At 38.9% G+C, this 14,880-nt stretch overlaps 1 long non-coding RNA gene across 1 annotated transcript; it reads left to right on the forward strand.

Annotated features, from left to right (window-relative positions):
* The first annotated feature begins 2,811 nt into the window (after positions 1 to 2,811).
* On the forward strand, positions 2,812 to 9,305 carry LOC126210286 (uncharacterized). The gene is made up of 2 exons (XR_007540640.1): positions 2,812 to 2,862; positions 9,222 to 9,305. It is a non-coding gene; the product is annotated as an uncharacterized LOC126210286 (long non-coding RNA).
* The last annotated feature ends 5,575 nt before the right edge of the window (positions 9,306 to 14,880 follow it).

Here is a 14,880-nt window from a genome sequence, read left to right on the forward strand (position 1 = left end):
GATCTCTCTCCACAGCGCGAGGGTCGTCACGTGACCGATTTCAGATCAACTTCCTTCTCACGCTATCGTATGACACTCACGCCGGATTGTATTTAAGAAATTTGTCAGTGGCAACTATGGTGCTTCTCTGTCGATTACACCCGTGTTGGTCGTTTTTGAGCTTTCGAGAAAAGAAAATGCACAATTTTTTTTTGTCACTCTCGCTTCAGTTTACAAATAGCTCATTAGGCAAACCATCGTCTTCTCAGTAAATTAATTATCCTCGTCAATGAAACATCTTATAAGTAATCATTTGCAGGAATACGAAGAATTAACACAAATGCCACATATTTCCCTGCATTCAAAGGTTGCTAACAACGTAGGCCTAATCACTCTACGCCGTGGCTGCGGTACATAAAATTTATTCGGGCCATAATATTATCTTTCGTACACTGCTCATTGTTCAAATGGTTTACTATTGGTATTGTTTCCGTTGCATTCCATGTTTTTTCTTTCTTTCTTTTCTTTTTTTTTTTTCTTCCCCCCCCCCCCCCCCTCCTAGGAAATGTTGATAGTTGTACTATATTTCGGAAACAGGTTGAACAATCGACAAAATACTTCACTATTATCCCGTTACTGCTGCGGATAGGGATTTATGTCCTTAAAGCAGACTTTCATGTCCTGTGAATTTCCTGTCATCAGTTATTTCTTGCTCTGTTGTCGAATTTGTCTATTATGCTCATTACTTACTGTTGGTGCAAAATAATCCAGCATGTAATCGATCATACCACAAAACGTGGCGTAAGGAAGTCATAATGTTGGCACAGCTGAAACAAAGATGAGTCAATTACCTCAGGCGAGGAAAGGAGCGCAGTTGCTGTCTGAGTGTTTGATAACTGAATAACGCATTTGTAATGGCTGACGGTAAGGATTTGCAAATAGTTTAGACAGCAGAGTCTGTTTAGTGATGGAGAACGCATTGCTAGTAGATTTAAGTAGTATGCATCTGGTATTTTATGTAGTGTCAGTTGTAGTCACGTATTTCCATGAACAGATGCCTGCATTTTGTGCCCAGTACGTTAGCTGTAAAGCGGCATAGGTATACACGTGGTGTATTTCCGATTTAGGATAGTGGTAGAATTCTAGCACTACTACTTACATATGTTCAGGACCGAAAGAGTTGAAGCACGATGCGGAACAGAAGTGTTACCCAGTGAAATAAAGATCGAGAAAATGGTTTCCGTTTCGTATGCAGTTTAATATGAATAGCGTGAGCCATTTTACGTATATTGTCTTTCCACGTGTTCGGCAGGTTGATCTGTAATATGGTTTTCATCCCAAATCTAGCCACTGGGAACAGGTGTAAGGTTACACTGTTCAACCTAAATTTCATGCTAAAGTTTAGTACGTCTGCTTCTGCTTAGATATGCTACACATGTTACATATTTACTTGGCTATGCCACTCTATCCTTTCTTCATGCCACATAGAATTTCGTTACCAAATTATTGGAAATACGGAAGCGTCCGATCCCACCCGTCTGCTTTGACCCATGACGTCACAAATATGGCAGAAACGACCAGAAACCACGATTCCAATATGGCGCATATAAAGTCGGTACTTACACATTATGAGGACGAAAATACATCGAAAAACAAACACACTTTTCACAAAACGCATAATTACACTAACGGGACATGCACGGGAAATGGTGTGTTTTTGGGTGGGGGCAAACTAAATATATACAAATTTAGACACCCACCCCCATACAAAACCACACACAACGATGAAAAACACCGACATCACAAAACTCCCCAAATACCACTAAACACAATATCATCTGGAATCGGACACTTCCCTTGACCTATATAGTTCAACAGCAGCTCCCGATCCCATAAATTAGGATCAAACACTTCCCTTGGCCTATACAGCTCAAAAACATCTCCCGATACCAATATCAACATACACAGCCACACACTGCGATCAAACACTTCCCTTCACCTGTGCACTTAATTTTATCCCTCATATCCATTCCTGAACAAAAACAACAATCGATTAATCACCACACGATGTACAGGGAACACTAAATTAACCTTCACACAAAATCGTTAACTCACTGAAACGAATTCCACTACAAACACAGCCGACACTTGAACAATTCTGGATAATGAGCAAAAGCAAATTGAGCCCATTACACCACACAAATAAAAACCCTGAACATACCACCAGAGAGCACAACAAACCACAACACGACGACATCTACATACACGCCACACTCACAAACCAAACTCCGCGCCGTCATGACGTCACACACAACACCCTTACGTCAAGGGTCAAAGCCGAAGCGTGACATCGGACACTTCTGTCGACCCAAATTATTCATACAGTATATCGGTAGATGATCTTACAAAGAGAAGGCATTTTCTTCCATATATTATAGCTTGCTTCTGTTTCCTGCTGTAACCATACTGAAAACTTTCACAGAGTTCACGTTAGCCAGGAAAAATTTGAAAATATTATCATTTATAATCCATGGAAAAAAAATGAAACCAAATACATATGATGCGCAGTAAAGTGAACGCAACTATTCCTTTGAAAGCATTTCGGAACAAATAATGGCATCATAAAAAAACTGCTCTGTGTAGTGTTACTAAATTTAATGTAAAAATATATGGCTATAGCTGTAAAATAATTGCCATATACTTACGGACATGTCATAATTGATAGTTATTTAATCTCTTGCAATTTTGCAAAATGAAGTAAGAATTATTATTTAAAATGCATTGTTCAAAGTCTCACTGAAAATTAATGTTCTTTTCTTCTTTCTCTCCAGCCAATGACTGTCCCTGCTGCAACTTACCAGAATGGCTGAAGAACTTTGTGCGGTACAGTATGCTTATTCTATATATTCTATACAAGTTCTTAGTTAATGATTGTTTCAGTACTCATTTATGCTTACCTTAGGTTTGGCTTTAAACGTGTAGCAAATAAACAGTTACCTGTTCTTGAGTCCAACCAACAGTACTGGACCCCTCATTTGATATATGATATAATTGGCATGTGACGTCTACATGCAGAAGCAGAACAGTCCACTTAACTGTCTTTGCTTATCTAGTACATGACGTGGTTCAGTGGTATAGTCTTCGAAGTGCCTTTTGTAGGTACCTGCAAGTATCTGTAGTTTGTTATTGATGGCCGGATGTATTTTGCTTGTGTTTACAATATCACTCAAATCTTGTGAAAAGGGGTGGGGGGGGGGGAGTGTCTGTTGTTCATGTCGTTTGATAGAAGCACATAGATTTATTGGAGATATTTGCTACATTTGTCGTCATAATGCTGTTCTGCTACCACCAGTGAAAACATTCTTTATCTTTTTTTTTTGTTTTTGAGGATGTTGTTGTGACACTGTGTACTGAAACCAGAGTTCTGGATTAGGTTGGATGCATTATCAGTTGACCTATTTTGCTCCTTTTCCTCTTTTAGTGGAGACTGTGGAGACAATGTCGTCTAGTCTGAGGTCTTGGCTATGTCAGGAGGTTGCTTGAGTTGATATTCCAGATCCAGACAATGGAATGAATAATGATATTACCTGTAATGATATTTATTTGTAGTGTCATTTGTGTAAGCGATTGGCTTGTATGTGGAATGAGTCACAACTTACTGTCAGTACTGGTCCATATATAACTGTAATAATAAGATGATAATGAGTACGATGAGTAATGTATAGAAATAATGGGATATTCAGCAGTATTTTTTTGTTTGCCATAGACAGTTGATAGGAATATTTCATAGTGTGTAGAATTTGAACATCACAATTTTTTTATTGTACTGGGAAAGTATAGATCTTTTCATACTGTAAAGTGCTATTGGGCAGTACTTCCTTAAATCAGCCTTTAGCAAGGATATTTATTTCTTATGTCATTGGTACAACCTGACATGTCAGATGTTAGCATCTTGCCCCAGAATATTGTGCTGTAACATATTCAATGAAACAGGCTGACATCAAGATGCTGCAGCTACCAAAATGGGGATCACTGTGTTAGGACAATTTGTGCCTGGAGAACATTAAGTTACTGGATGTTAATAGTGGAATATTATTTTAGTGTAACATACATAGGAACCGTTACCTCTTAAGTTAGTTTAGGAGGTAATAGAATTTTTTCGTTTCAGATTTTTACACTCTGTGTCAAAATCTAAATTACTCTGCCACCAAGCCAACCCAAATCTGTGTCTGTCTGTCAGCTCTAATGGAGCAAGTTGTATCTACAGAGGATAAAGGTACAGTGTCCTAATTTTGCTTTGGGAGTGTGTGTTGTGCTGTGAAATGGTGAATTTATATTTGTCTGCTTCCATTCTCCATCTGTTAGTTACTGTTTTCCATGTTTCGTGTGTTGTGTTTGTGTAGTATATTAATGCAGTATTGGTTGTGCTGTTGAACCTCAGTGTAGTGAATCCGAGTGTGACTATTGTTAAAGCAGAATATTAGTATTTTTCATATAGAAATCAATGTACATTGTGGACCTGGTGCACTAATTCACAATCTGCATTGACTTTGTGGATAAAATGCAAAACCAAAGCATTGATATTGTGGATAGTGCATTCATAGATTCTGCCCATGATGGAAAACTGCATCCATGCTTCTCAGTTTATCCCAGTATTTTACCATGAGTTGTTTGTGTTGTGTATGGAGTAGGAGCTTTGAAAAGGTTTTGTCCAATCCATGATATGCATAAAAATAATTAATTTTGCTATATCCCAGAGCTGAATTATGCTGAGCATGTCAGGTTTAAGCATTTAGCTTGAACTTAAATCGTACTTTCTGTGTCCATGTTTGCTTGAAAATAGATTTTTGGGGAAGGATTGTTCCTTGAGGGAAGACAATATTTTTCTTTTTCATCCGAATGTGGTCTAGCAAAATTTAACCATCAGGAGTTTCCTTTTCCATAATACCACGTATTGTTCATGTATACACATGAAGTGCAGTTGGTCTGTAGTTTTTTGGTGTCCACATTTCCATGATGCCATGAAACTACCAACACACTTTCTGTATGTGAAATATTCAGATTGTCTGCTGTCTTGTTTAATGTTCATGTATGAATAAAACATGTTGGAGCTGTTGAATATTTCATAAACAGTGACACTATGTATGTTGAGCTATAATTTCATATGCATGACAGGCTGGTAATGACATAAATGTCAGTGATACAAGGACATAAGCTGCACTTGCAACAAGGATGACAATAAATGCAGTTACAAGAGTAAAGGGAATCCACTGACAGGAAACATCAATGAAGCATGCATGTGTTGTCTTGGATTTGTGATGATTTCAATTGTATTGTGGGTATTAAGTGATTTGTCATGTAAGGTACATACCATACTATCGATCTATCGATTTGAGCATTTTTTTTAGTGCTGGGGAGGCAACATGATTTGGGAGGGGGGGGGGGTGGAGATTTTATGCTGCTTATGCCTGCAGTGCCATGCCTCAAATCTGCAGGGTCCACCCAAACTTTAGAAAATTTTCCTTGTATTTTTACACTTCATTAGCGCTACCTTCCCATAGCTAATGTAGTGCTGTAGATAAGTGAATAAAGCTTTCATGTGTAATGAGATATTTCTGACTTGACAGCAGAACTTTCATGTATGTTTGTGACACTTTAGTTTAATGCATGTAACTTGTCAAGATAAAACTTTCTTTTCATGATAATCCTGCTGTTGTTGTGGTCTTCAGCCCTGAGACTGGTTTGATGCAGCTCTCCATGCTACTCTATCCTGTGCAAGCTTCTTCATCTCCCCGTACCTACTGCAACCTACATCCTTCTGAATCTGTTTAGTGTATTCATCTCTTGGTCTCCATCTATGATTTTTACCCACCACGCTGCCCTCCAATACTAAATTGGTGATCTCTCGATGTCTCAGAACAGGTCCTACCGACCGATCCCTTCTTCTAGTCAAGTTGTTCCACAAACTCCTCTTCTCCCCAATTCTATTCAATACCTCCTCATTAGTTAATGATCAACCCATCTAATCTTCAGCATTCTTCTGTAGCACCACATTTCGAAAGCTCCTATTCCCTTCTTGTCTAAGCTATTTATCATCCACGTTTCACTTCCATACATGGCTACACTCCATACAAATACTTTCAGAAACGACTTCCTGACACGTAAATCAATACTCGATGTTAACAAATTTCTCTTCTTCAGAAACGCTTTCCTTGCCATTGCCAGTCTACATTTTATATCCTCTCTACTTCGACCATCATCAGTTATTTTGCTCCCCAAATAGCAAAACTCCTTTACTACTTTAAGTGTGTCATTTCCTAATCTAATTCCCTCAGCATCACCCGACTTAATTCGACTACATTCCATTATTCTCGTTTTGCTTTTGTTGATGTTCATCTTATACCCTCCTTTCAAGACACTGTCCATTCCGTTCAACAGCTCTTCCAAGTCCTTTGCTGTCTCTGACAGAATTACAATGTCATTGGTGAATCTCAAAGTTTTTATTTCTTCTCCATGGATTTTAATACCTACTCCGAACTTTTCTTTTGTTTCCTTTATTGCTTGCTCAATATACAGATTGAGTAACATCGGGGATAGGCTGACTACCTTCCCAACCACTGCTTCCCTTTCATACCCCTCGACTCTTATAACTGCCATCTGCTTTCTGTACAAATTGTAAATAGCCTTTCGCTGCCTGTATTTTATCCCTGCCACCTTCAGAATTTGAAAGAGAGTATTCCAATCAACATTGTCAAAAGCTTTCTCTAAGTCTACAAATGCTAGGAACGTAGGTTTGCCTTTCCTTAATCTTTCTTCTAAGATAAGTCATAGGGTCAGTATTGCCTCACGTGTTCCAAAATTTCTACGGAATCCAAACTGATCTTCCCCGAGGTCGGCTTCTATCAGTTTTTCCATATGTCTGTAAAGAATTCGCGTTAGTATTTTGCAGCTGTGGCTTATTAAACTGATTGTTCGGTAATTTTCACATCTGTCAACACCTGCTTGCTTTGGGACTGGGATTATTATATTATTCTTCAAGTCTGAGGGAATTTCGCCTGTCTCATACATCTTGCTCACCAGATGGTAGAGTTTTGTCAGGACTGGCTCTCCCAAGGTTGTCAGTAGTTCTAATGGAATATTGTCTACTCCAGGGGCCTTGTTTCGACTCAGGTCTTTCAGTGCTCTGTCAAACTCTTCACGCAATATCATATCTCCCATTTCATCTTCATCTACATCCTCTTCCATTTCCATAATACTGTCCTCAAGGACATCGCCCTGGTATAGTCCCTCTATATACTCCTTCCACCTCTCTGCTTTCCCTTCTTTGCTTAGAACTGGGTTTCCATCAAAGCTCTTGATATTCATACAAGTGGTTCTCTTTTCTACAAAGTTATTTTTAATTTTCCTGTAGGCAATATCTTTCTTACCCCTAGTGAGATAAGCCTCTACATCCTTACATTTGTCCTCTAGCCATCCCTGCTTAGCCATTTTGCACTTCCTGTTGATATCATTTTTGAGAGATTTGTATTCCTTTTTGCCTGCTTCATTTACTGCCTTTTTATATATTCTCCTTTCATCAATTAAATTCAATATTTCTTCTGTTACCCAAGGGTTTCTACTAGCCCTCGTCTTTTTACCTATTTGATCGTCTGCTGCCTTCACTATTTCATCCCTCAAAGCTACCCATTCTTCTTCTACTGTATTTCTTTCCCCCATTTCTGTCAATTGTTCCCTTATGCTCTCCCTGAAACTCTGTACAATCTCTGGTTTTTTCAGTTTACCCAGGTCCCATCTCCTTAAATTCCCACCTTTTTGCAGTTTCTTCAGTTTTAATCTACAGTTCATAACCAATAGATTGTGGTCAGAGTCCACCTCTGGCCCTGGAAATGTCTTACAATTTAAAACCTGGTTCCTAAATCTCTGTCTTACCATTATATAATCTATCTGATATCTTTTAGTATCTCCAGGGTTCTTCCATGTATACAACCTTCTTTGATGATTCTTAAACCAAGTATTAGCTATGATTAAGTTGTGCCCTGCGCAAAATTCTATCAGGCGGCTTCCTCTTTCATTTCTTACCCCCAATCCATATTCACCTACTATGTTTCCTTCTCTCCCTTTTCCTACTGACGAATCCCAGTCACCCATGACTATTAGATTTTCGTCTCCCTTCACTACCTGAATAATTTCTTTTATTTCATCATACATTTCATCAATTTCTTCATCATCTGCAGAGCTAGTTGGCATAGAAACTTGTACTACTGTAGTAGGCATGGGCTTCGTGTCTATCTTGGCCACAATAATGCGTTCACTATGCTGTTTGTAGTAGCTTACCATACACCTAATTTTTTTATTCATTATTAAACCTACTCCTGCATTACCCCTACTTGATTTTGTATTTATAGCCCTGTATTCACGTGACCAGAAGTCTTGTTCCTCCTGCCACCGAACTTCACTAATTACCACTATATCTAACTTCAACCTATCCATTTCCCTTTTTAAATTTTCTAACCTACTTGCCCGATTAAGGGGTCTGACATTCCACGCTCCAATCAGTAGAACACCAGTTTTCTTTCTCCTGATAACAACATCCTCTAGAGTAGTCCCCGCCCGGAGATACGAATGGGGGACTATTTCACCTCCGGAATATTTTACCCAAGAGGATGCCATCATCATTTAATCATACAGCAAAGCTGCATGCCCTCGGGAAAAATCACGGCTGTAGATTCCCCTTGTTATCAGCCGTTCGCAGTACCAGAACAGCAAAGCCATTTTGGTTAGTGTTACAAGGCCAGATCAGTCAATCATCCAGACTGTTGCCCCTGCAACTACTGAAAAGGCTGCTGCCCCGCTTCAGGAACCACACATTTGTCTGGCCTCTCAACAGATACCCCTCCGTTATGGTTGCACCTACGGTACGGCTATCTGTATCATTGAGGCACTCAAGCCTCCCCACCAATGGCAAGCTTCATGGTTCATAGTTAAATTTAGTGATAATTGCAGTCACAACTACTCTTTGTATTAACATACAATAAGTTTGAAGAGGCAAAGTTCACTGTAATTTCTGAAGTCTTGTTCTTCTTTTTATAAATTGCTCACTAAATCTTAATAACTGCAGCTGCTTCGTACCACTTCTTAAACTGGGATATCCTTAAACAGAGTGTTGGTTTTGTACTACAAAATTCCTCTTTCCATTGCTGCACTGAAAAAACCTGCTTTGACAGTTAACATTGCTTTTGCAGTGTGCAGACAAGACCATCTATTCTGCAGAGCAGGCTGGAAGCCATACAACCAGAATGTACTGCTGAGGGCTTGGTGGAAGTCAGGTATGGGTTGTATAATAGACTGGTTTATTAACCTTATTTCTGATGCTTTGTTTCATGTTTGCCTTATTGGCAGTGCTAATTATATTATGTGGCAATATCAAGTTATTTTCATCATGAGATAACTATTAATGAAACACTGAAATTGAGAAATAAGAAAAGCTTTGTTGTTATGGGTAAGTTTATTGCTATGGGTACAGTGAATGCTATGTATACTTAGATAAGAAAACCTGTTTCTACTAAGGAAGGTAATTTCTTAGTGTTAGTGCATTGTTCAATCACTCATGAAACTGAGCTCTCAGCTGCAGAGTATATTGTCAGAACTCTTCAGTTCCAAAACAAGTGCTTCATTGTCCCACTGTTAAATTGCCAGTTACGACCTCCAGGTATTCTGGTACTTCTGAAAAATGCTGTACTGTGAGGAAGGCATTGTTCACTGTATTCTACTTGCACTGGATTCTGGGAAGTTGGCATCTCCTAGTGGTCTACTTGGGGTAGCTATGTAACAACAATATTACATTAAGATAAATGTCGTCAAGTGCTGGTTAGGGTGTTTTGATAAAAAGGAAGGAAACATTAAACACTAGCATCTCTTGTCAAAGACACAGATTTTAGCTCTAGCTCCTGTTAATTTACTTTCATCAGTGGTATGCAAAAGTGAAGATTGGTACAATGAATGTAACAGAACTATCTTTGTGATCGGTCTGTTGGGGTATATTGAGAAAATTCTAGCTTTGTGTAGTACCAGTGTGCATAAGGGTTTACATTTCTATAATCTTGAGGTAGGTTTGATGTTGGATATTCCAGAAGATGGGACTGTCTTTCAGAAGAGGATTTGTAATTAGTGCATTTGTCATGTGTGAAGGGCACTGAAAAGTATTGAATTTGGCTGTACAAAGCTACTTATCTGTTTGTTTTACATCCTCAGTTAATGTGGGTATTGATTTGTTGTTTAGGTGCAATAATCCTTTATGATGTTTCTCAATGTGTTAGTTTTCAAAACTGAGCATACAGTTGGGCACTCAGAGGACCTGATATTTATGATGTACGGTGCACCCCTGTTTAAATGAATTTAAAATGGTTTTTATTCACTTTTTGTTGGCATTTGTTGATGTACTAGGTATCAGCCAGGATGGCACTTGGGTGGTGTGGTGTAGGTCAGTTCTCTCACCCCCTCATCTTCCCTCAGGTTCTAAAAAGCAGAGGGAAGACTTTGGGGTAGCCTGACTTGGCTGTGATTCTAATCTCACAGCATTGGCACAGTATTATTTCTGCTACAAGTGCTGTTTGGGTAACATTGGATGAAGTAACGACATTCAAATCCACACCTGTCCTTTAGAGTATTCATGTGGCAATACTGTGCCTAATTTGTGCTGTTTCTGGCATGGTTTCGCAATTTTAGTGCTACACAGTAACCAGCATTTGGTTGTGTCATTATTGCGTGGAAGTGTCTGCAAAGAGAGCAGTGATTTGCATTGATTAGTATTGCTATTTCGTTTGAGAGTTAGTCATATATGAGGGATACGAATTTTATCACAGGCTTAAAGATAATGACAGAAGGGGTGAAATAGTATTGGAACAACAGACTGAGTCACCCAAAGCATGTGGTGTTCCACTACAAATCATACTGAAAAGCTTTGCAGAAGTACAGGCAATGGAATGCTGTGGTCAATAAGTTGTTTCTGTCTTCGGAAAGATACTAATGAAGAACTGTCACTTATTTGGACGATATCCAGCAGTACATCGTTGATTGTGATGGTTGGAATTTTATGACTATTGCTTGTTTTCCGAGGCAAAAGGTGGCACATGTTTCAGTACGGTAACACTGGTACAGAAAGTGCAAGGCTAGAAAGGTTGATTTTGATGGAGAGATTCTGATGTTAGAGTAGCTAGGGCTAGTTTTCAGGAAAGACAAAACATGAAGGAAGACCTTCACTTTACTTATCCCAACAAGACCTGGCTCAGTCAAAAAGATTATGCCAGAAGACACATTTCACAGAATTCAGAAGGCAATGGCTGGATGAAAGCACTGTCTGGCAAAGAAAACTTCAGTGGGGTAATCTGAATATCACTTTAGGCTAATACTTGCATCCTGGAAATCCAGTTATCATGAAGGGAATAGTGATGTATAGGAACATGGGTTTCGAAGTTTATGTGGTTCATAAGAGAATTGTGTTATCATGGATAACACCAGTTATCATCCACAAAAACAGTAGAAACTTCCTAAAGGACAATTAAACAACAATAAGTTGTATTAACCCATTAGCATTCAGTTTATTATTAATTGACGTGTAGTGTTAATTTCTGGAAAACAGTATCCTGGTGACTCGATTTATGGAAATATGAGGAAATTTAATTTACTTAGGGCATAAAAGAAAAAATTTTGGGCCATTTTCATTTGAGAATGCTGAGTGCTTGGCAGTTTTCACCTTACACTGCTTTGTAGGAAAAGGGATAGTATAAGGAAATTGATAATAATGAACGGATAACATTTCACTATTATTGTTCATTTTACAATAACTCAGGTTTATAAAAGATTTAACCCATCATCTTTCCAAAAAGAAAATTTGATACTATGTTTGGAAAGCATTTGGTAGGGAGCGTAACATTCCACTCACCGCAATATGTTCTAGGCTTTCCTTTACAATTCTCAGACTGACATAATCTTTGCTTTTCTCATTTCTCTGACACACAGTTTCTGGTCGTATCGTGCTGGGACATGACACAGGATTCATAGGTGCTCCATTAGTTGACATTTGATATGTTCTGGCAATTTGTTTTCTGAACCCTTTCACTGTGAGAAGTTCCTTCATTGCACCTCTTGGAAGCCAGTTGTGCATTTGTAACCATCATATCTACAGTTGTTGTAAAAACAAACAGGAACCAGTATTGCTATTAACCATGAATTGCAATTGTATATTTCTCTTTTAGACATCCATGAAGATTGGCACCTCCATGAAATTGTTGTGTGTTCAGTGCATGTTGTTGTGGAATACTGAGCTTTTATTTCCGGGATGAATTACAATGTTAAACTTTGACCGTGGGGGTACAGGGTCAAAATCAGTTGCTAGTACAACATACTTCCTATCATTCCATTTTGTGACAAAGATTTCCTTCTCTCTATCAAATCTGAACTCAAAACCTCCCCTCCTCACCTTTCTTTTTCATTACCTTATCTGGTGATAAGGGTGCATCGTTGTTCTGCTTTCTCTTAAGGTGGCACATGCACAGAAGCCTAGTCCCTACTGTTGAATGAGGTCATGATTAATAAAGTAATTGTCAAAAAAAACTTCGTAACGGATTGGCTTAGTGACAATGGACAACATATCCAAAAGTACTTTGGAACTCAGTGGTGGATCCTCATTGTCACCATTCTGGTCCTTCCCAGTATATAGTAAGAAGATGTAAGACCAAGGTCATCATCCTCAGACCAATAATTTCTTTCACTGCATAATTTGATAGCCAGTAAAGATAGACAACACAACAAACACAGGAATATCATTAGGTACAACTGAAGAATGTATTTTCTTTTTACATTTCCCAACATATCTTGAGTTTCCTCTCCAGTGATGCTTACTGTTGTCCAAACAGCTGTATGGTACTGCTCAGTTACATCCAGATCTGCTTCTATTTCTTCATAAAATCAGATTATGCTGCCTCTTCAACCATTCCCAAAATCTGGTGCCATGTGAAAGAAGTCTGGGAAGAGCAAAATACAGAACATTTACCAAGGAAGTGCCCAGTGTTGGCAGATGAGGACAGCAGGCTTTAATGCACTGGAACACAAAATACAATAAAGTATTTTGGCCTACACACACTACTACAGTATTGCTTATGCAGCAACCAGAAAGTGACAGTGATCTTATCATAGTTGCTGCCACACTAATAAAAATGGAAATAAGCAGCAGGTTCTGAGAAAATCCACTCTTCTTAACAGTCTTGAATTGAATAACTGTACAAGAGATATAACATAAGCACTCACTGTCAAAGGAAACCTCACACTGTAATTGAGGGCAATGCCCACAGAAGGGTTAAACATTGTTCATTCCTCTCCTGAAAGCCTTTCCTGTTGTCGTTTCTTTCCTCTCTTCCCAAAAAATATGTAAATATCTGGCTGACAGACGATTGTACATACACAGCCTGTGTTTCTGTCACGTTTGTTTTGGTTTTGTACCAAGGTTAATATTGATGTGAAAATCTAAAGAATGCTAAACATTCACATAATCAAAGCTGATTTACTTTATAATGTAACAGATTAGTAGTGATAAAATGTATTGTTTGTAGTGTGCCTCCCAAAAACATAAGGGAGAAAATCTAATGCTGCATGAAATACATCCGTTTATGATTCCCCCCCTCCGCACTTAACCTTTATCCGCGCCACCCAGACAAAATGTTTATCGCAGCTATCTTGGCATGCCTCTTCCTACCTTGTGCCACCTGTCTACAGTCCCTGTTCATTTCCTCCATGCTCACTACTTTTTGATTCCTGAAGGAGATCGGACACTGAGTCTGGTGGATCTATTGCCCATTGAGGCGAATCAGTTATGGAGTGTGTTGTGTGTGTTCTTTTAAACAGATCTGAAGGAATAGACACTGTGGGTTTGTGTAATTTTATATTTGTATTAGTCAATGTGCCACGTACTGAGCCTAGAGTGATGCTGTCTGCCCACTCTTAATTTAGTTTCATTCCTATTGTGGTCTGCACAATTGAGGGTATTAACAAGGAATGATCCCACATATGTAATAGGTTATTTGTATCCAATTTTGTGTGGCCCTCAGCACAGATATTTTTCCAAATCATGGAATTGCTCGTGTAAACAAAATATCAGCTGATTTTGGATAAAAGGAATTGTTGGATGCTGGTTAGCTTGAGTGAATGATTTTACACATGATGGATAGGACAATATATGGGTACGGCAAAAAGGCGTTTGATTGCAGCTGTCCGTCAAGGTCCCATATCAAAGATAATAATTGAATTTATGCTTCTCTGTTCAAGTATTGCTTATTCAAATCCAAGAACTAATGACACAGCTGCATGCTCAGAAATGATTACAGCTATCTTATCAGCATGATGTATGGTGCAGGAAATGTCTGATACAATCTGAAGTTGTATTTGTCTATATCCATGCATCAACCATGTATCTTTTTTTATAACTACCTGTATCTATCCAACTATTGAAATCCTATGGCATGTGAGACAATGGTGTGAATTGCTATTATACACTCCTGGAAATTGAAATAAGAACACCGTGAATTCATTGTCCCAGGAAGGGGAAACTTTATTGACACATTCCTGGGGTCAGATACATCACATGATCACACTGACAGAACCACAGGCACATAGATACAGGCAACAGAGCATGCACAATGTCGGCACTAGTACAGTGTATATCCACCTTTCGCAGCAATGCAGGCTGCTATTCTCCCATGGAGACGATCGTAGAGATGCTGGATGTAGTCCTGTGGAACGGCTTGCCATGCCATTTCCACCTGGCGCCTCAGTTGGACCAGCGTTCGTGCTGGACGTGCAGACCGCGTGAGACGACGCTTCATCCAGTCCCAAACATGCTCAATGGGG

This window comes from Schistocerca nitens, chromosome 10 (assembly GCF_023898315.1).
Source record: "Schistocerca nitens isolate TAMUIC-IGC-003100 chromosome 10, iqSchNite1.1, whole genome shotgun sequence".
Taxonomy (NCBI): Eukaryota; Metazoa; Arthropoda; class Insecta; order Orthoptera; family Acrididae; genus Schistocerca; species Schistocerca nitens.